General features: G+C 44.6%; 1 protein-coding gene across 3 annotated transcripts in view; it reads left to right on the forward strand.

The window, feature by feature from the left end:
- FYN (FYN proto-oncogene, Src family tyrosine kinase) overlaps positions 1-12516 on the forward strand; it is a 245068-nt gene that overhangs the window by 18253 nt on the left and 214299 nt on the right. The window lies entirely within an intron of this gene.

The following is a 12516-nucleotide window of genomic DNA, read 5'->3' on the forward strand; positions in this document are numbered from 1 at the left end:
CTCAGTCACTCTCAACACATGGCCCACCAGGTTCACGTGTCTGACATCCTCACCAGGGTCTTGCTAAGCCTTCCTGTGTGATGCACATTTGGTCTCTGTTAATTACTTCCCATTGATGCTCCCAGCCTTCTCTATTGGTTATTTCTTGGATGGATCACAGAAGTCACATCTGGTTCTTAAACAGTTTCATCAGCATCTCTTAGGAGCCATACTGGGGTCATGGTGAAACAGGACCATCAAAGATGGCGGTGGGCAGGGAACGTGTCTATTTTATTGTACTCTTCCAAGCGCTTAGTACAGTGTTGCGGACACAGTAAGCTCTCAGTAAATACCACTGAATGAGTGATAGGCTGAAACAAGCACAGCTTTGCTGGTCAGGACAGGAGAAGCGACTGAATGACATCAGTATATAGCCAAGTAGTCGTCCAGTGGCAACCTGAAATATGCTATGTGCAAGCAGAAGCGGCAGAGTAAATCATTTTAATAAGAAAACAGTTTCAATTTGCGTGGTGCAGCCGCGGACGGATGTAGCCATCAGGAGAAGGGTTCCTGATCTGAAACAGTGGTTTGGGGTTGTGGGGATGCCAAGAGGCCGAATAGAAAATAACAGCAAGGGCTGCCCGTGAGAAATGCATCAGTGGAACAGCGCACCGCCTTTAAAAGCAAGCGCACTGGAGATTGACTTGTCACTTACTGATTCAAATACACCCACGCTTGTGAACCCAATCTCACCCGCAGTAGCACATTTTCTGATGTGAAGGGTGGCTGTCAGCAGAGTGGACAGAGAACGGGCCGGGGAATCGGAAGGTCGTGGGTTCTAATTCTGGCTCCGCCACATGTCTGCTCTGTGACCCTGGGCAAGTCATATTACTTCTCTGTGCCCCAGTTCCCTCATCTGTAAAATGGGGATTGAGACTGTGAGCCCCACGTGGGACAGGGACTGTGTCCAACCAGATTTGCTTGTATCCACCCTGGCGGCTAGTGCCGTGCTTAGCACATAATAAGCGCTTAACAGATACCACAATTGTGATTATTATGATTATTATTAATGTGAGTTTGAGACGGAGGGCTGTTCTTGTGGAACTGATGGAAAGAGCAAGGGCCTGGGAATCAGGGGACCTAGATGCTAATCTTTGCCACTTGCTTGCTGGGTGACCATGGGAAAGTCATTTCACTTTTCTCTGCCTCATTTTCCTCATCTGTAAAATAGGGATTCAGTACCAGTTCTCCCCCACACTCTGAAAGCCCCACGAGGAACAGGAACTGTGTTCAATTTGATTATCCTGTTTGTGTCACAGCGCTTAAACGTAGTACTAAGTGTGGCACCCAGTGCGTAATATTATTAAGAAAAAAAGCACCCACCACAATTATTATTATTATTGCAACTGCTATTATTAACTGATAGATACATCCATTTCTCTTGCACAGAGGACTCTATTCGGAAGAATGCCAAAGAGATAAACACCTACCCTTAAAGGAACTTGAAATCTAATAGGAAAGACCAACACAACAATATGAAATGGTCTGGATTTTTTTTTTCTTTTGTTGATTACAATCAGGGCCTAATTATTCTTAAATTATCTTTACTATAATTTAATCCGGCAGCTTTTTGATGACTGTGATGGTGCTTATTATAGCCACATTGAAAATTATGACGTACAAAAGTCAATTTATTCGTGAAAGTCATGAACAATTTTTAATAAAGAATTTGTCACACATAGAAGACTGTCTTTATTCTAATTTTGGATAGAGTTGGTTGAGTTGGCAGCAATTAAAAGATATATTTCTTTATTTTAAGTTGTTTGGATTTGTCATGAAATTGGAAATAAACAAAAGCCAGGGTTAGGTGTAAAGAAACCTTGTAAACCTGTAATTTCTCGCTGGGACCTTTGAGTATCTTTGTGGGAGTGGGGCAGGGAGGGGAGCAGTCATTGTTTTAATTTAGGTTGATTCACCCTGAGTAGGAAGAGCAGTAACTGCTGTATTCATTCATTCATTCATTCATTCATTCAATCAATCATATTTATTGAGCACTTACTGTGTGCAGAGCACTGTTTTAAGCACTTGGAAAGTACAATTCAGCAATAAAGAGAGACAATCCGTAACCACACCGGGCTAACAGTCTAGAAGGGGGGAGACAGACATCAAAACAAGTAAATAGGCATCAATAGAAGTAAATAGAATTATAGATATACACACATCAAAACAAGTAAACAGGCATTAATATAAATAGAATTATAGATATGTAGGTATACACAAGTGCTTTGGAGCAAGGAGGTAGGTAGAGCAAAGGGAGCAAGTCAGGGTGAGGGGAAGGAGAGGGGGAGCTGAGGAAAAGGGCAGCTTAGTCTGGGAAGGCCTCCTGGAGGAGGTGAGCCTTCAGGAAGGCTTTGAAGAGGGGAAGTGTGAGGAGGGAGGGGGTTCCAGGCCAGGGGTAGGACGTCGGCCAGGAGTCGACGGCGGGACAGGCGAGAACGAGGCACGATGAGAAGGTTAGCGGCACCAGAGGAGCGGAGTGTGTGGGCTGGGATTTAGGAGGAGAGAAGGGAGGTGAGGTAGGAGGAGGCAAGGTGATGGACACCTTGGAAGCCAGCAGTGAGGAGTATCTGTGATGAGTCCAAATGCAATTCTTTCTAACTAGCATATGGGTTATTTTTTTCCTCACAAGAAATAAGACCCAGTAATGTTTGCGTCGTCAAAGGAAAATAGAGGCTTCTCTTTACCTTAGGTAACTATTGGACCTTCTATTCTCCATCTATTCCCAATCCCTTGGAGAACAGATGACTTCAGCTGCCGCCTCTATGCGATGATACCCAGAGCTCTGTGTCCAGCCCTGATCTCTCTCCTCTGCAGTCTCGCGTTTTCCCCTGCGTTCAAGACGTCTCTACTTGGATGTCTTCCCATCATCTCAAACTTAACATGTCTAAAACAGAGCTTCTTATCTTCCCACCCAAACCCTGTCCTCCCCCTGACTTTCCCATCGCTGTGGACAGCACCACCATCTTTCTTGTCTCACAAGCCGTAATCTTGGAGTTATTCTAGACTCCTCTCTTTCATTCAACCCATATATTCAATCCATCACTAAATCCTGTCGATTTGACCTTCGCAGCATTGCTAAAATCCGCCTTTTCCCCTCCATCCCAACTGCTGCCACGTTAATCCAGTCGCTTATCCTATCCCACCTTGCTTTCTGTATCAGCCTCCGTGCTGACCTTCCTGCCTCTCTCCACTCCGGTCCGTACTTCACTCTGCTGCCCGGATCATTTTTCTACAAAAACGTTCAGGCCATGCTTCCCCACTCAAGAAACTACATTGTCGTACTCTCCTACTACAACCCAACCCTCACACTTTGCTCCTCTAGTGCTAACCTTCTCATTTTACCTTGATCTCATCTGTCTCACCGCTGACCTCTTGCCCACGTCCTGCCTCTGACCTGGAACTCCCTCCCTCCTCATTTCTGACAATGAGAGTCATTGTCCCCCCCGTTTCAAAGGCTTATTGAAGGTACATCTCCTCCAAGAGGCCCTCCCTGACTAAGCTCTACTTTTCCCTTCTCCCAATCCTCTGCATCATCCTGACTTGCTCCCGTTGTTCATTCCCCCCCACCCCACAGCTCCACAGCACATAGACACATATCTGTAATTTATTCATCTTAATATCTGGTTCCCCCTCTAAACTGTAAGCTCATTGTGGGCAGGGAAGTCTCTGTTTATTGCTGTACTGTACTGTCCCAAGCCTATAGTACAGTGCTCTGCACCCAGTAAGTGCTGAACAAATACTATTGACTTACTGACTGACCTCTCTAATGAAAAGGGACTATGAGTGTGTTGCCCCCCTGAAATAGTAATGATGGTTTTTCTTAAACGCTTTCTACGTGCTAAGCCCTAGGCTAATTGCCAGGCTATGAGGTAGGTCACGATCCCTGTTCCACACGACGCTCCTATCAATCATCTCATCCCCATTTCGTACTTGAGGAAATTGAGTCGCTGAGAGGTGGTGACTTGCCCAAGATCACACCATAGGTGAAAGTGTTGTTTCAGTTCTCCATTCTAGATCTTTCCGTTGTTTCCCCTTCGAATGGTGCAAAGCAAGGGCCAAGAACCCTCTGAGAAGTACTCTTAAAAAACAGATAAAGAACAGATCTAAGGAAAAAATTTGGGGGTGTGCCATCCTATTTCACCCTGAAAATTGAAATGTTTTCCAAGGTGCTTCATTGCACGAGAAGAATGATCAAATAGCTCTCTGGACACTTCAGTCAATCAGTGATATTTATTTAGCACTTACGGTGGGCCGAGCACTGCCCTAGGCTCTTGGGAAAGTACAGTGCAACAGAAGTGGTAGATGTGATCCCTGCACGAAAGGAGTTTAGCAAATGGGAGTAAAAGGCACAGAATTAACACCTTTCTGTCAGTCACTTTTATGAGCCTCTTTTTACCCTCCCCAGAAAGATGCACTATTTAAGAAGATGCACTTTAAAGTCCTGCTGTTCTTTATGCAGATCTTCTAGATTCAAAAAGGTTGAATAAAGACAGTGCTTTATGCCAAATAGATAAGATTAAAATTGGTGACCCAACACGGGTTTTAGAATAAATTGAGAGTAATATAATTAGAGTAATTTGTCGTCATCTCTCTGGGATGATTTAGGTGTTGTCCACATAGGGACGGGGAACTAAACCCATGACCTGATCCAGAAGGACCTCTCAGAATTAAGGTTTAACAATTTGGACCATCATTAATCACTGTCTTCATGCCTGTTTTGCTAGATAGTAATAGGAAAGGCTCTCTCCATTGAATACCTAAAGAAAATGAGGTACAGCATTGAGAATAGACCTGATTTTTCCCCGGAAGTCTAATTAGAAATAATTTGAATTTGGAATTTGGGGACCTAGGCATGTTCTCAGAAAACTGAACTGAATTATTCCCCCTTTTTGACATACCGTCATTCTTTTTTTTTGTGAATCTTTCAAAGATCTGTAAGTGGGTGTTTTTTTACTATATGACACTGTTTCCATGGTGACTAATGTATTTCAAAAGGAGGGAAGCATTGAAGAAGGAACCTGAAAAAGGACATACCCATAACAAAAGGAATGGCATAAAATAAAATATGGAACAGTATATATGGTGGTTTTCATTCTTCTTCATATTACTATTATTATTATTGTTACTATTATCATTACTAGAAAACCTGCATAACTTGCTCTTGGCCATTCCATTCTTACAGTTCTTCCAGTTGCCCCACTTTTGACTGACATTCTTCATTTGTTAAGTGTTTGTTTTCTGGGATTCTCTTTTAATGTCACTCCCTCCCTCTGCTTTTTCTCCTTTTGTTCATCCAAATGGTTTCTCAGTATTGATGGTAATTGTTGAGCATTTACTGTGCCAACAACGTAAGCTTACTGTGAGCAGAGAGTGTGTCTTCCAACTCTGTTATAGTCTACTCTCCCTGGTGCTTAGTACAGTGCTTTCCACACATTAGTGATCAATAAAGACGATTGATTGAGCTAAGTGCAGGGTGGATCCAAGATGATCAGAGAGAAGCAGCGTGGCTCAGTGGAAAGAGCGCGGGTTTGGGAGTCAGAGGTCACGGGTTCTAATCCCGGCTCTACCTCTGGTCAGCTGTGTGACCTTGGGCAAGTCACTTAACTTCTCTGTGCCTCAGTTACCTCATCTGTCAAATGAGGATTAAAACTGTGAGCCCCACATGAGACAACTTGATCACCTTGTATCCCCCAGCGCTTAGAACAGTGCTCTGCACATAGTAAATGCTTAACAAATACCACAATTTATTTTTATTTAATAATCTCATTGGACACAGTCTGTCCTTCATGTAACTCACGGTCCATTATCCCCATTTTACAGATGAGGGAACTGAGGTACCAAGAAGTTCAGTGAGTTGCCCAAGGTCACCCATCCAGAAAGACCGCCAAGCCAGTCTCCTGACTCCCCATTACCTGCTCTTCCCACTAGACCAAGCTGCCTCCCTCTCTTTTCTGATGTCTTTCTAGTAGTTTAGGCAGCTCTTAGTCACAGATTAAGTCCCCAGTTTTTAAGAGGCTGAAACATGTTCCCTGGTTTATAGTCTCTTTGGTGACTGGATGTTTCTGTGAATTACTTGGATCTCTTTAAATGAGAGTCCCCTAGGAGGCAGGTAGATAAAAGGTACCATCCGTGATTTAGCGAAGGAAACATGCAGGTAAAGAAGTTAAAGCCACAAATGGACTCAGTTCAAGATCAGATCATCCCTACTGAGATGATCGAATACATCATTTCATATTTATCCAGGTGGGATTTGTTGATTTCCTGTGTGTCCTGGAATTGCCCAACTAACAAACTCTAGCAGGGTTTCTATAGTTTTCAGCGGGGTGGAGAAGACCGGACATTCTGGGCTTGTCGTCAACAGGCCCATGAGCACGTTTAATAGACTTGGGCACCTTACCAGGTTATGTGAACTGCCAGAGCCTTCTGAAAGCCAGTCAAAGGGACCTTGAACCCTTTCAGAGGTTGACCATGCAACGCTACTATACCTCTAGTATATTTGGCATTAGGACCAGTCCTGCCCCCAATTTTTTACCAAGATTGAGGTATTTCTGTCACTGAAAAATCGAGTTTTGAGGGAGAAATTAGGACTTTGGACAGGAATGGCTCCAAATGCCTCCTCTCCCCAGCCTCACTTTCAGGTCTCTTGAATGAGGCCAAACGACTCAATTCCTTGAGGGCAGCAACTCTGTCTTCATCTTTGGTAATTTATCTCAGCACGCTGTTACAGTTTGTGCACAAAGTAGGAAATCAGAATATTAGTGCTGAGGGGAGCGAGCCAAGAAGAGGAATGGCTACAGAGCTAAGCTGGCTATTGCCTCCTGAGCCCATTCCTGCTGCAGTTCAGTCCGGCTTGGGCCACCCTCTCCAGTTTGAGGGCCAGAGAGGAGCATTCCCATTCCGCTTCCCTGCCGGGGGCCACCGGGCACCGTGAAGGCAGTCAGAGACCTCCGGAGCTTTCAGCCGAAGCGTTGCGGACCTAGTTCCTGGATGTGGCAGCTGCACTACGGCTGTTCTCTCCCTCGCCCCTTCCCCCAACCTTGCTTTGGCCCAGCGATCCTTTTTGGTTGCCAACATCTGACTCAGAAGAAAGCAGCGAAGAATACAACAAAGGTGGTGATTCCTCAATGGTACCATGCCACTCGCCTGAGGACGCAGGAGAATGTAAACCATTTGGCACCCGTCCCAGCAGCTGGCAACATAAAGCATTTCAGAGCTGCAGGACAAACCCGGGGTTCTGCGGGGCTTTATCTCCCCCAACATCTGGCTGGCACTGCAGAGCCAGGGGCTGCCCCCGATTGAACCGAGGAAACACTGAGAGAAGCACTGAGAATTCTCAATCTTGCACTGTGCTCTTCTGAATTGCAACAGGCTCTGACCCTTTCCTCATAGAGGGCCAATGCATGAAGCAACAACATGCTGGTTGAAAGGTCCATCGGGGAATGAATGACGAGCTGTTTGTCCGAGGAATCTTTTATTCCCGGTCTTCATTTACGGATGAGTGTGCCATTCCAAATTCTTGCCGTGGTAGGGGGAGAATCAAGTTAAAAGAATTGAAGAGGGAAAAGCGTTATTCAGATTGAGATTGGGGAAGAAATGCCTAGTGTACTTTTGAAAAATGGCTCGTGGGTGGTAAAACGAATTGAGATACAGGAAGCAGAGGTGGTGATTTAAATGAAAACCTGCCTTGTTTGCACACAAAGCCAGGGGCTAGCTCTTGGTTTGGGCTAAAATTAAAGCAGAAATTTGCTGAGGCAGGCAGGACAATGAAAGTCAGAGCTGGACCAATAGGGTCAGTTAAGTCACCTTCATGGGCAGTTGGCTGGAGATTAAAAAAATATATATGGCAACGCCTTATGAGTTGTCGGTCAATAAAGTCCTTACCAAGCTTGGAATGGCGTGAGTTGACATTAGACATCCACTTTTCTGGAGGACCTAAAACTTTAACCTTTAACTGAATCTGAAGCCATTTTAGTCACCTGTTTCTCCTAGCTCGCAAGAGTTGAATCAGTCAATCAAGTTCTATTGCTACGTGGCTTAGTCGGTACAGCACAGGCCTGGGAGTCAGAAGGACCTGGGTTCTAATTCCAGCCCCGCCACTTGTGTGCTCTGTGACCTTGGGCAAGCCACTTCACGTCTCTGTGTCTCCATTACCTCACCTGTCAAATGTGGATTCAGTACCTATTCTCCCTTCTACTTAAATTGTGAGCCCCATGCGGGACCTAATTATCTTGTATCTACCCCAGTGCTTAGTACAGTGCTTGGCACATAAAGCTTCACAGATACCACAATTATTAAGGAAGAGGGACCTCCAAGCACAAGGGAGGACATGAACCAGGAGTTGATAGTGAAAAAGATGTGAGCGAGGCCCAGTAAGTAAGTTGGCGTTAGAGGAGTGAAGAGTGAGGGCTGGGTTGTAGCAAAAGAGGAGCAAGAATAGGTTGGAGGATTAATTGAGTGCCTTCAAGCCAGTGGTGAGGAGTTTCTGCTTGATGCGGAGATGGATAGACAACCGGTGGAAGTTTTGGAAGAGTGGAGACACATGTGCTGAGTGATTTATTACAGAAATGATGTAGGCTCCCTCCCATATTTAGGCCCTCTGGTTTTGGCTGTTCCAGAAGTCTGAATGGCAAGCGAGGGAACTGGAAAAGCTGAGAGTCCATTAAAAAAATGTTGGTATCTGTTAAGTGCTTACTATGTACAGAGCACTGTTCTAAGCGCTGGGGTAGATATAGGATAATCAGGTTGTCCCACGTGAGGCACAGATGAGGTAACTGAGGCACAGAGAAGTTAAGTGACTTGCCCACAGTCACTCAGCTGACAAGTGGCAGAGCCAGAATTCGAACCTATGACCTCTTACTCCCCAACCCGGGCTCTTTCCACTGAGCCACGCTCGAGGTAGCTTCTGGGGCACAGAAGAGCAGAGAACACCGTAGGCAAATGGAAAGAAAATTTGGAAGTGCTGCGGGGGAGGATGGGCACATTTTAAGGATCCTAAGGGCAGCTAAAGCCAGAGCAAAATGGAGGAGGGGGATAGGAAAGGGCTGGGGGAGGGGAGTGAACATCAGCAAAGTACACTACTTCAAATCCCCTTCGTCCAAGAGTAGAAAAACCGTCCCAACGTTTATAAGGCTCCTGTGTTTGAGGCATCAACTGAGTGCATTATTATTTCCATGCCTTCTGGAAGTTTTCCTTGAGGAAATCATAGTCAGTATGAAAACAAATACTATTGCTTATAATACTAGATCGGAATTGCCACACACATTTTAATTAGGGCAATTCTATTTTCAACCATCCTTATCTTCCCTGTCGCAGTAATTGAAATCGTGACTAAAAATATCATGAGCCTTTTGTGTTTGGTGCGTCTTTGAAGACGCAGGCATGGCATCTCTCTTGGGGTTGGATTTGCATATCGTGAATGCAGTCTGATGCACAGATGCATTGTCCTTGCTAATTAACTCCATCTGTTTAGGAAGACTAAAAAAGATATCGGATGATGTGTGTACAAGATGTGAGTGACACCTTGTAGAGTACCGAATTGACAGCAACATGCATGCTTTCATTCGCCAATGGCTATCAGTTGCTAATTGTTACATAATATCCCCCTTGCCAAGAAGGGATACCTGTGTTACCGTCGTTCTGCCGCAGAATTGCCAGGCCTGGTCTCCTCAGTGAAAAAGCCTTCTTGGCTGCCGGCCTGGAAAGGAAGAATGATTTGATTTTCTCAATGTTCTTGCTGTGACAGATGAAACCGTCAGTCAAACAGTGATTTTTATTTAATGCTTATTGTATGCAGGGCACTGTATTTTTAAAAATAATAAAGATTAATAACTGTGGTATTTGTTAAGCATCTAGAAGGGGCCAGGCACTGTTCTAAGCCCTGGGGTAGATGCAAGTTGGGCACAGTCCCTGTCCCACATGGGGCTCACAGTCTTAATCCCCATTTTACAGATGAGGTAATTGAAGAACAGAGCAGTGAAGGGGCTTGCCCAAGGTCACACAGCAGACACGTGGCAGAGCCAGGATTCGAACCCCTCCTCTGACTCCCCGGCCTGTGCTCTTTCCACTAGACCTTGCTTAATGCCTGGTACTGTACGAAGTCCTGGGGTAGATATAAGGTAATCGTGTTGGACTCAGTCTCTCTCCCACATAGGGTTCGCAGTCTTAATCCCCATTTTACAGATGAGGTAACTGAGGCACAGAGCAGTGAAGTGACTTGCTCAGGATCACACAGGAGACAAGAAGTTGAGCCGGGAGTAGAACCAGGTCCTTCTGACTCCCAGGCTCGTACTTTATTCAAGAAAGTACAATGCGGTAGGGTTGTTAGACACGATCCCTGCCCAAAGGAACTTACAGTTCAGAGGGACTTACAGTCTACAATCATGCATACGTGAGAAAGAAACACCCTAGTGTGATTTTTACAAATCCCAAACCAAAATGAAACCGTCGCCTCCAGTGTCTGATGAAAGTGCACAAGTTAAAACGTGCTCGTGTATTCGCTGCCCAGCTGACATTGTCGTGATTCCTTTCCTGACTTTTGGAGGTGGAAATATCTCAGGAAAGACTAAAGGAGTGCGGGTGGAGGGATGGGCGGGGGGGAGAGGGGTAAGGCACTCCTTTTAATGGAGGAACTGAAGTCCAGATAGGAGTGGGTGGTAAGAATTGCTGAAGATAACGTTCTTAAAAACACAACCTTGACAAACCTCCAGTGTTTGCCCATCCAGCTCCAGAGCAAACAGGAGCACCTCAACTTTAGCTTTAAGGTATATTGTACTCTCCGAAGCTCTTAGTACAGTGCTCTGCACATAGTAAGCGTTCAGTATATAGGATTGATGAATGGCATTCAACCAGCTGCCCCCTTCCTACCTATCCTCCCTTCTCTCCCACTCCAACCTAGTCTGGACACTTTGCTTCCCTCTACCTCAAATTACTTACTGTCTCTTCTCTCTTGCTGGCAGCCATTTGCTCATACTTTCTCTTCTGCCTGGAGCTTCCTCCCCCTTCGTCTCTGATCCGCCACCACTTTACCCATCTATAAGCCTTATTAAAATCATATCTTCTGCTGAATGCCTTCCCTAACTAGTCTCTCATTTCCCCCACCCTATTCTCTCTCCCTTCTGCATCAGCGATGCACTACCCCCTAAGCATTTCGATATACACCTCTCTCCCTGTCCCAGAGAGCTTATGTATATGTCTCTGTTACTTCCACCCACCTGTAATTTTTTTTTTAAAGTCTGTCTCCCCCACTAAATTGTCACCCTTTGAGAGCAAGGACTATATCTATCAACTGTAAACTCATTCTGGGCAGGGAATGTGTCTGCTAATTCTTTTGTACTCTCCCAAGCACTTAGTACAGTGCTCTGCACATAGTAAGCAGTCAACTGGTAGATGAATCCCAAGCATTAAGTGTAGTGTTCTGCACATAGAAAATGCTCAATAAATACTGTTGATTGATCGATTGATAAAATGCACCCTCAGTCGTTATGGTTTGCCAATATCTATGTGATATAATTGTATTTTCTGCCACTTGTTTTAATAGAGAAACAAGGTGGCCTTGACCTTGGCCTTAACTTTTCTGTGCCTCAGTTACCTCATCTGTAAAATGTGGGACAGGGACTGCATCCAACCTGATTGGCTTGTATCTACCCTAGCACTTGAGACAGTGTGGGTCACGTAGTAAGCACTTAAATACAATAAAAAAGTACTTTAATCTTATTTCATCCATTTCATTATGTCTTTCCCACCCTAGGGTAGTAAAGCATCAGGCTAGATTGCAATTTTGATACTCATACTTACCCAACAAAGGAGAATGGCTGGCCAATATTTTCTTTAAAACCATTCTTGAATCTAAAGGGTTATTAAAATCACCTGAAGCCACCTCTTTTCCAAACTAAACAATCTCAACTCCTTGAAGATTGGAGTTGAAGTTTTGTATTCTCCCCCTTTGATCATTTTTGTTACATTCAGGGTCTTGAAAGAGAGAATCACTTAATAAGACAAAGCTGACATAACTCATCAGTGTTATTTTTGGATTTTCCCTGAGACAAGTCTATTTAGCTGAACAGATTCAGAGAAAGACATTCGAATAGGTGTGTGCAGTTAAACAGTGAAAAGGGATTGGAGTTAGAAGTAGGTCCGAAGTAGACAATCTGAGAGCCTTTGTACAAACTTCAGAACCTGTACCATAGAATAGTGACCACACGGTAGAAAAATCAAATGTTTCTTTATGTTGCTTTCTGACTCTCCTGGTAATCTGAACACTGCTTAGCAAGATTTCAGAAGCCTCTGTGCTGACTACTCCTGCTTGAAATACGCAACTCTGAATTCCGAATCTTTGCAACAAGCGTGACAAAATGGTAACTGAACGAGTAGCAAACCATTATGGGTAAATTGGTGGTGTCTGTATCAAGTGGAAATTCTGAGTATTATTTTTTGAGTGGTTGTAAGCACTCAGGATGCAGATTTTGTTTTGATTTTTGG

Source organism: Ornithorhynchus anatinus, chromosome 19, assembly GCF_004115215.2.
Source record: "Ornithorhynchus anatinus isolate Pmale09 chromosome 19, mOrnAna1.pri.v4, whole genome shotgun sequence".
NCBI classification, from domain to species: domain Eukaryota; kingdom Metazoa; phylum Chordata; class Mammalia; order Monotremata; family Ornithorhynchidae; genus Ornithorhynchus; species Ornithorhynchus anatinus.